This window comes from Camellia sinensis, unplaced genomic scaffold, assembly GCF_055761805.1.
Source record: "Camellia sinensis isolate YWXY unplaced genomic scaffold, ASM5576180v1 Unanchor13, whole genome shotgun sequence".
NCBI classification, from domain to species: Eukaryota; Viridiplantae; Streptophyta; class Magnoliopsida; order Ericales; family Theaceae; genus Camellia; species Camellia sinensis.
The window spans coordinates 7,089,112-7,098,249 of NW_028129009.1; positions in this window are offsets into that span (position 1 = coordinate 7,089,112).

The following is a 9,138-nucleotide window of genomic DNA, read 5'->3' on the forward strand; positions in this document are numbered from 1 at the left end:
AACACTCGAACAACTATACGGATTCTCCTGCACAGTGGCAGATATGTAAATATGCGGTTTCCATACCATTTCTTGCGCATTACGGTTCGAACACTCGAACACCTATACGGATTCTCCTGCACAGTGGCAGATATGTAAATACGGGGTTCACATCCCATTTCTTGCGCATTACGGTTCGAACACTCGAACACCTATACAGATTCTCTTGCACCGTGGCAGATATGTAAATACGGCGTTTACATACCATTTCTTGCGCATTACGGTTCGAACACTCGAACACCTATACGGATTCTACTGCACAGTGGCAGATATGTAAAAACGGCGTTATTTACCATTTCTCACGCATTAGGGTTCGAACACTCAAACACCTATACGGATTCTCCTGCACAGTGGCAGATATGTAAATTCGGGGTTTCCATACCATTTCTTGCGCATTAGGGTTCGAACACTCGAACACCTATACGGATTCTACTACACAGTGGCAGATATGTAAATACGTGGTTTCCATACCATTTCTTGCGCATTACGGTTCGAACACTCGAACAACTATACGGATTCTCCTGCACAGTGGCAGATATGTAAAAATGCGGTTTCCATACCATTTCTTGCGCATTACGGTTCGAACACTCGAACACCTATACGGATTCTCCTGCAAAGTGGCAGATATGTAAATACGGGGTTCACATCCCACTTCTTGCGCATTACGGTTCGAACACTCGAACACCTATACGGATTCTCTTGCACCGTGGCAGATATGTAAATACGGCGTTTACATACCATTTCTTGCGCATTACGGTTCGAACACTCGAACACCTATACGGATTCTACTGCGCAGTGGCAGATATGTAAATACGGCGTTATTTACCATTTCTCACGCATTAGGGTTCGAACACTCAAACACCTATACGGATTCTCCTGCACAGTGGCAGATATGTAAATTCGGGGTTTCCATACCATTTCTTGCGCATTAGGGTTCGAACACTCGAACACCTATACGGATTCTCCTGCACAGTGGCAGATATGTAAATACGGCGTTTACATACCATTTCTCACGCATTAGGGTTCGAACACTCGAACACCTATACGGATTCTCCAGCACAGTGGCAGATATGTAAATACGGGGTTTCCATACCATTTCTTGCGCATTACGGATCGAACACTCGAACACCTATACGGATTCTCCTGCACAGTGGCAGATATGCAAATACGGGGTTTACATCCCATTTCTTGCGCATTACGGTTCGAACACTCGAACACCTATACGGATTCTCTTGCACAGTGGCAGATATGTAAATACAGGGTTTACATACCGTTTCTTGCGCATTACGGTTCGAACACTCGAACACCTAGACGGATTCTCCTGCACAGTGGCGGATATGTAAATACGGCGTTATTTACCATTTCTCACGCATTAGGGTTCGAACACTCGAACACCTATACGGATTCTCCTGCACAGTGGCAGATATGTAAATACGGGGTTTACATACCATTTCTTGCGGATTACGTTTCGAACACTCGAACACCTATACGGATTCTCCTGCACAGTGGCAGATATGTACATACGGGGTTTACATACCATTTTCTTGCGCATTACGGTTCGAACATTCGAACACCTATACGGATTCTCCTGCACAGTGGCAGATATGTAAATACGGCGTTTACTTACCATTTCTTACGCATTAGGGTTCGAACACTCGAACACCTATACGGATTCTCCTGCGCAGTGGCAGACATGTAAATACGGGGTTTACATACCGTTTCTTGCGCATTACGGTTCGAACACTCGAACACCTATACGGATTCTCCTGCATAGTGGCAGATATGTAAATACGGCGTTATTTACCATTTCTCACGCATTAGGGTTCGAACACTCGAACACCTATACGGATTCTCCTGCACAGTGGCAGATATGTAAATACGGGGTTTCCATACCATTTCTTGCGCATTAGGGTTCGAACACTCGAACACCTATACGGATTCTCCTGCACAGTGGCAGATATGTAAATACGGGGTTTCCATACCATTTCTTGCGCATTAGGGTTCGAACACTCGAACACCTATACGGATTCTCCTGGACAGTGGCAGATATGTAAATACGGCGTTTACATACCATTTCTCACGCATTAGGGTTCGAACACTCGAACACCTATACGGATTCTACTACACAGTGGCAGATATGTAAATACGGGGTTTCCATACCATTTCTTGCGCATTACGGTTCGAACACTCGAACAACTATACGGATTCTCCCGCACAGTGGCAGATATGTAAATATGGGGTTTCCATACCATTTCTTGCGCATTACGGTTCTAACACTCGAACACCTATACGGATTCTCCTGCACAGTGGCAGATATGTAAATACGGGGTTCACATCCCATTTCTTGCGCATTACGGTTCGAACACTCGAACACCTATACGGATTCTCTTGCACCGTGGCAGATATGGAAATACGGCGTTTACATACCATTTCTTGCGCATTACGGTTCGAACACTCGAACACCTATACGGATTCTACTGCACAGTGGCAGATATGTAAATACGGCGTTATTTACCATTTCTCACGCATTAGGGTTCGAACACTCGAACACCTATACGGATTCTCCTGCACAGTGGCAGATATGAAATTCGGGGTTTCCATACCATTTCTTGCGCATTAGGGTTCGAACATTCGAACACCTATACGGATTCTACTACACAGTGGCAGATATGTAAATACGGCGTTTCCATACCATTTCTTGCGCATTACGGTTCGAACACTCGAACAACTATACGGATTCTCCTGCACAGTGGCAGATATGTAAATATGCGGTTTCCATACCATTTCTTGCGCATTACGGTTCGAACACTCGAACACCTATACGGATTCTCCTGCACAGTGGCAGATATGTAAATACGGGGTTCACATCCCATTTCTTGCGCATTACGGTTCGAACACTCGAACACCTATACGGATTCTCTTGCACCGTGGCAGATATGTAAATACGGCGTTTACATACCATTTCTTGCGCATTACGGTTCGAACACTCGAACACCTATACGGATTCTACTGCACAGTGGCAGATATGTAAAAACGGCGTTATTTACCATTTCTCACGCATTAGGGTTCGAACACTCAAACACCTATACGGATTCTCCTGCACAGTGGCAGATATGTAAATTCGGGGTTTCCATACCATTTCTTGCGCATTAGGGTTCGAACACTCGAACACCTATACGGATTCTCCTGCACAGTGGCAGATATGTAAATACGGCGTTTACATACCATTTCTCACGCATTAGGGTTCGAACACTCGAACACCTATACGGATTCTACTACACAGTGGCAGATATGTAAATACGGGGTTTCCATACCATTTCTTGCGCATTACGGTTCGAACACTCGAACACCTATACGGATTCTCCTGCACAGTGGCAGATATGTAAATACGGCGTTTACATACCATTTCTCACGCATTAGGGTTCGAACACTCGAACACCTATACGGATTCTACTACACAGTGGCAGATATGTAAATACGGGGTTTCCATACCATTTCTTGCGCATTACGGTTCGAACACTCGAACAACTATACGGATTCTCCCGCACAGTGGCAGATATGTAAATATGGGGTTTCCATACCATTTCTTGCGCATTACGGTTCGAACACTCGAACACCTATACGGATTCTCCTGCACAGTGGCAGATATGTAAATACGGGGTTCACATCCCATTTCTTGCGCATTACGGTTCGAACACTCGAACACCAATACGGATTCTCTTGCACCGTGGCAGATATGGAAATACGGCGTTTACATACCATTTCTTGCGCATTACGGTTCGAACACTCGAACACCTATACGGATTCTACTGCACAGTGGCAGATATGTAAATACGGCGTTATTTACCATTTCTCACGCATTAGGGTTCGAACACTCGAACACCTATACGGATTCTCCTGCACAGTGGCAGATATGTAAATTCGGGGTTTCCATACCATTTCTTGCGCATTAGGGTTCGAACACTCGAACACCTATACGGATTCTCCTGCACAGTGGCAGATATGTAAATACGGCGTTTACATACCATTTCTCACGCATTAGGGTTCGAACACTCGAACACCTATACGGATTCTACTACACAGTGGCAGATATGTAAATACGGGGTTTCCATACCATTTCTTGCGCATTACGGTTCGAACACTCGAACACCTATACGGATTCTCCTGCACAGTGGCAGATATGTAAATACGGCGTTTACATACCATTTCTCACGCATTAGGGTTCGAACACTCGAACACCTATACGGATTCTACTACACAGTGGCAGATATGTAAATACGGGGTTTCCATACCATTTCTTGCGCATTACGGTTCGAACACTCGAACAACTATACGGATTCTCCTGCACAGTGGCAGATATGTAAATATGTGGTTTCCATACCATTTCTTGCGCATTACGGTTCGAACACTCGAACACCTATACGGATTCTCCTGCACAGTGGCAGATATGTAAATACGGGGTTCACATGCCATTTCTTGCGGATTACGGTTCGAACACTCGAACACCTATACGGATTCTCTTGCACCGTGGCAGATATGGAAATACGGCGTTTACATACCATTTCTTGCGCATTACGGTTCGAACACTCGAACACCTATACGGATTCTACTGCACAGTGGCAGATATGTAAATACGGCGTTATTTACCATTTCTCACGCATTAGGGTTCGAATACTCGAACACCTATACGGATTCTCCTGCACAGTGGCAGATATGTAAATACGGGGTTTCCATACCATTTCTTGCGCATTATGGTTCGAACACTCGAACACCTATACGGATTCTCCTGCACAGTGGCAGATATGTAAATACGACGTTTACATACCATTTCTCACGCATTAGGGTTCGAACACTCGAACACCTATACGGATTCTACTACACAGTGGCAGATATGTAAATACGGGGTTTCCATACCATTTCTTGCGCATTACGATTCGAACACTCGAACAACTATACGGATTCTCCCACACAGTGGCAGATATGTAAATATGGGGTTTCCATACCATTTCTTGCGCATTACGGTTCGAACACTCGAACACCTATACGGATTCTCCTGCACAGTGGCAGATATGTAAATACGGGGTTCACATGCCATTTCTTGCGGATTACGGTTCGAACACTCGAACACCTATACGGATTCTCTTGCACCGTGGCAGATATGGAAATACGGCGTTTACATACCATTTCTTGCGCATTACGGTTCGAACACTCGAACACCTATACGGATTCTACTGCACAGTGGCAGATATGTAAATATGGGGTTTCCATACCATTTCTTGCGCATTACGGTTCGAACACTCGAACACCTATACGGATTGTCCCGCACTGTGGCAGATATGTAAATATGGGGTTTCCATACCATTTCTTGCGCATTACGGTTCGAACACTCGAACACCTATACGGATTCTCCTGCACAGTGGCAGATATGTAAATACGGGGTTCACATGCCATTTCTTGCGGATTACGGTTCGAACACTCGAACACCTATACGGATTCTCTTGCACCGTGGCAGATATGGAAATACGGCGTTTACATACCATTTCTTGCGCATTACGGTTCGAACACTCGAACACCTATACGGATTCTACTGCACAGTGGCAGATATGTAAATACGGCGTTATTTACCATTTCTCACGCATTAGGGTTCGAACACTCGAACACCTATACGGATTCTCCTGCACAGTGGCAGATATGTAAATACGGGGTTTCCATACCATTTCTTGCGCATTAGGGTTCGAACACTCGAACACCTATACGGATTCTCCTGCACAGTGGCAGATATGTAAATACGGGGTTTCCATACCATTTCTTGCGCATTAGGGTTCGAACACTCGAACACCTATACGGATTCTCCTGGACAGTGGCAGATATGTAAATACGGCGTTTACATACCATTTCTCACGCATTAGGGTTCGAACACTCGAACACCTATACGGATTCTACTACACAGTGGCAGATATGTAAATACGGGGTTTCCATACCATTTCTTGCGCATTACGGTTCGAACACTCGAACAACTATACGGATTCTCCCGTACAGTGGCAGATATGTAAATATGGGGTTTCCATACCATTTCTTGCGCATTACGGTTCGAACACTCGAACACCTATACGGATTCTCCTGCACAGTGGCAGATATGTAAATACGGGGTTCACATCCCATTTCTTGCGCATTACGGTTAGAACACTCGAACACCTATACGGATTCTCTTGCACCGTGGCAGATATGGAAATACGGCGTTTACATACCATTTCTTGCGCATTACGGTTCGAAGACTCGAACACCTATACGGATTCTACTGCACAGTGGCAGATATGTAAATACGGCGTTATTTACCATTTCTCACGCATTAGGGTTCGAACACTCGAACACCTATACGGATTCTCTTGCACAGTGGCAGATATGAAATTCGGGGTTTCCATACCATTTCTTGCGCATTAGGGTTCGAACACTCGAACACCTATACGGATTATACTGCACAGTGGCAGATATGTAAATACGGGGTTTCCATACCATTTCTTGCGCAATAGGGTTCGAACTCTCGAACACCTATACGGATTCTCCTGCACAGTGGCAGATATGTAAATACGGCGTTTACTTACCGTTTCTTACGCATTAGGGTTCGAACACTCGAACACCTATACGGATTCTCCTGCACAGTGGCAGACATGTAAATACGGGGTTTACATACCGTTTCTTGCGCATTACGGTTCGAACACTCGATCACCTATACGGATTCTCCTGCACAGTGGCAGATATGTAAATACGGCGTTATTTACCATTTCTCACGCATTAGGGTTCGAACACTCGAACACCTATACGGATTCTCCTGCAAAGTGGCAGATATGTAAATACGGGGTTTCCATACCATTTCTTGCGCATTAGGGTTCGAACACTCGAACACCTATACGGATTCTCCTGCACAGTGGCAGATATGTAAATACGGGGTTTCCATACCATTTCTTGCGCATTAGGGTTCGAACACTCGAACACCTATACGGATTCTCCTGCACAGTGGCAGATATGTAAATACGGCGTTTACATACCATTTCTCACGCATTAGGGTTCGAACACTCGAACACCTATACGGATTCTACTACACAGTGGCAGATATGTAAATACGGGGTTTCCATACCATTTCTTGCGCATTACGGTTCGAACACTCGAACAACTATACGGATTCTCCCGCACAGTGGCAGATATGTAAATATGGGGTTTCCATACCATTTCTTGCGCATTACGGTTCGAACACTCGAACATCTATACGGATTCTCCTGCACAGTGGCAGATATGTAAATACGGGGTTCACATCCCATTTCTTGCGCATTACGGTTCGAACACTCGAACACCTATACGGATTCTCTTGCACCGTGGCAGATATGGAAATACGGCGTTTACATACCATTTCTTGCGCATTACGGTTCGAACACTCGAACACCTATACGGATTCTACTGCACAGTGGCAGATATGTAAATACGGCGTTATTTACCATTTCTCACGCATTAGGGTTCGAACACTCGAACACCTATACGGATTCTCCTGCACAGTGGCAGATATGTAAATTCGGGGTTTCCATACCATCTCTTGCGCATTAGGGTTCGAACACTCGAACACCTATACGGATTCTACTACACAGTGGCAGATATGTAAATACGGGGTTTCCATACCATTTCTTGCGCATTACGGTTCGAACACTCGAACAACTATACGGATTCTCCTGCACAGTGGCAGATATGTAAATATGTGGTTTCCATACCATTTCTTGCGCATTACGGTTCGAACACTCGAACACCTATACGGATTCTCCTGCACAGTGGCAGATATGTAAATACGGGGTTCACATGCCATTTCTTGCGGATTACGGTTCGAACACTCGAACACCTATACGGATTCTCTTGCACCGTGGCAGATATGGAAATACGGAGTTTCCATACCATTTCTTGCGCATTACGGTTCGAACACTCGAACACCTATACGGATTCTACTGCACAGTGGCAGATATGTAAATACGGCGTTATTTACCATTTCTCACGCATTAGGGTTCGAACACTCGAACACCTATACGGATTCTCCTGCACAGTGGCAGATATGAAATTCGGGGTTTCCATACCATTTCTTGCGCATTAGGGTTCGAACACTCGAACACCTATACGGATTCTACTGCACAGTGGCAGATATGTAAATACGGGGTTTCCATACCATTTCTTGCGCATTAGGGTTCGAACACTCGAACACCTATACGGATTCTCCTGCACAGTGGCAGATATGTAAATACGGCGTTTACTTACCATTTCTTACGCATTAGGGTTCGAACACTCGAACACCTATACGGATTCTCCTGCACAGTGGCAGACATGTAAATACGGGGTTTACATACCGTTTCTTGCGCATTACGGTTCGAACACTCGAACACCTATACGGATTCTCCTGCACAGTGGCAGATATGTAAATACGGCGTTATTTACCATTTCTCACGCATTAGGGTTCGAACACTCGAACACCTATACGGATTCTGCTGCACAGTGGCAGATATGTAAATACGGGGTTTCCATACCATTTCTTGCGCATTAGGGTTCGAACACTCGAACACCTATACGGATTCTCCTGCACAGTGGCAGATATGTAAATACGGGGTTTCCATACCATTTCTTACGCATTAGGGTTCGAATACTCGAACACCTATACGGATTCTCCTGCACAGTGGCAGATATGTAAATACGGCGTTTACATACCATTTCTCACGCATTAGGGTTCGAACACTCGAACACCTATACGGATTCTACTACACAGTGGCAGATATGTAAATACGGGGTTTCCATACCATTTCTTGCGCATTACGGTTCGAACACTCGAACACCTATACGGATTCTCCTGCACAGTGGCAGATATGTAAATACGGCGTTTACATACCATTTCTCACGCATTAGGGTTCGAACACTCGAACACCTATACGGATTCTACTACACAGTGGCAGATATGTAAATACGGGGTTTCCATACCATTTCTTGCGCATTACGGTTCGAACACTCGAACAACTATACGGATTCTCCCGCACAGTGGCAGATATGTAAATATGGGGTTTCCATACCATTTCTTGC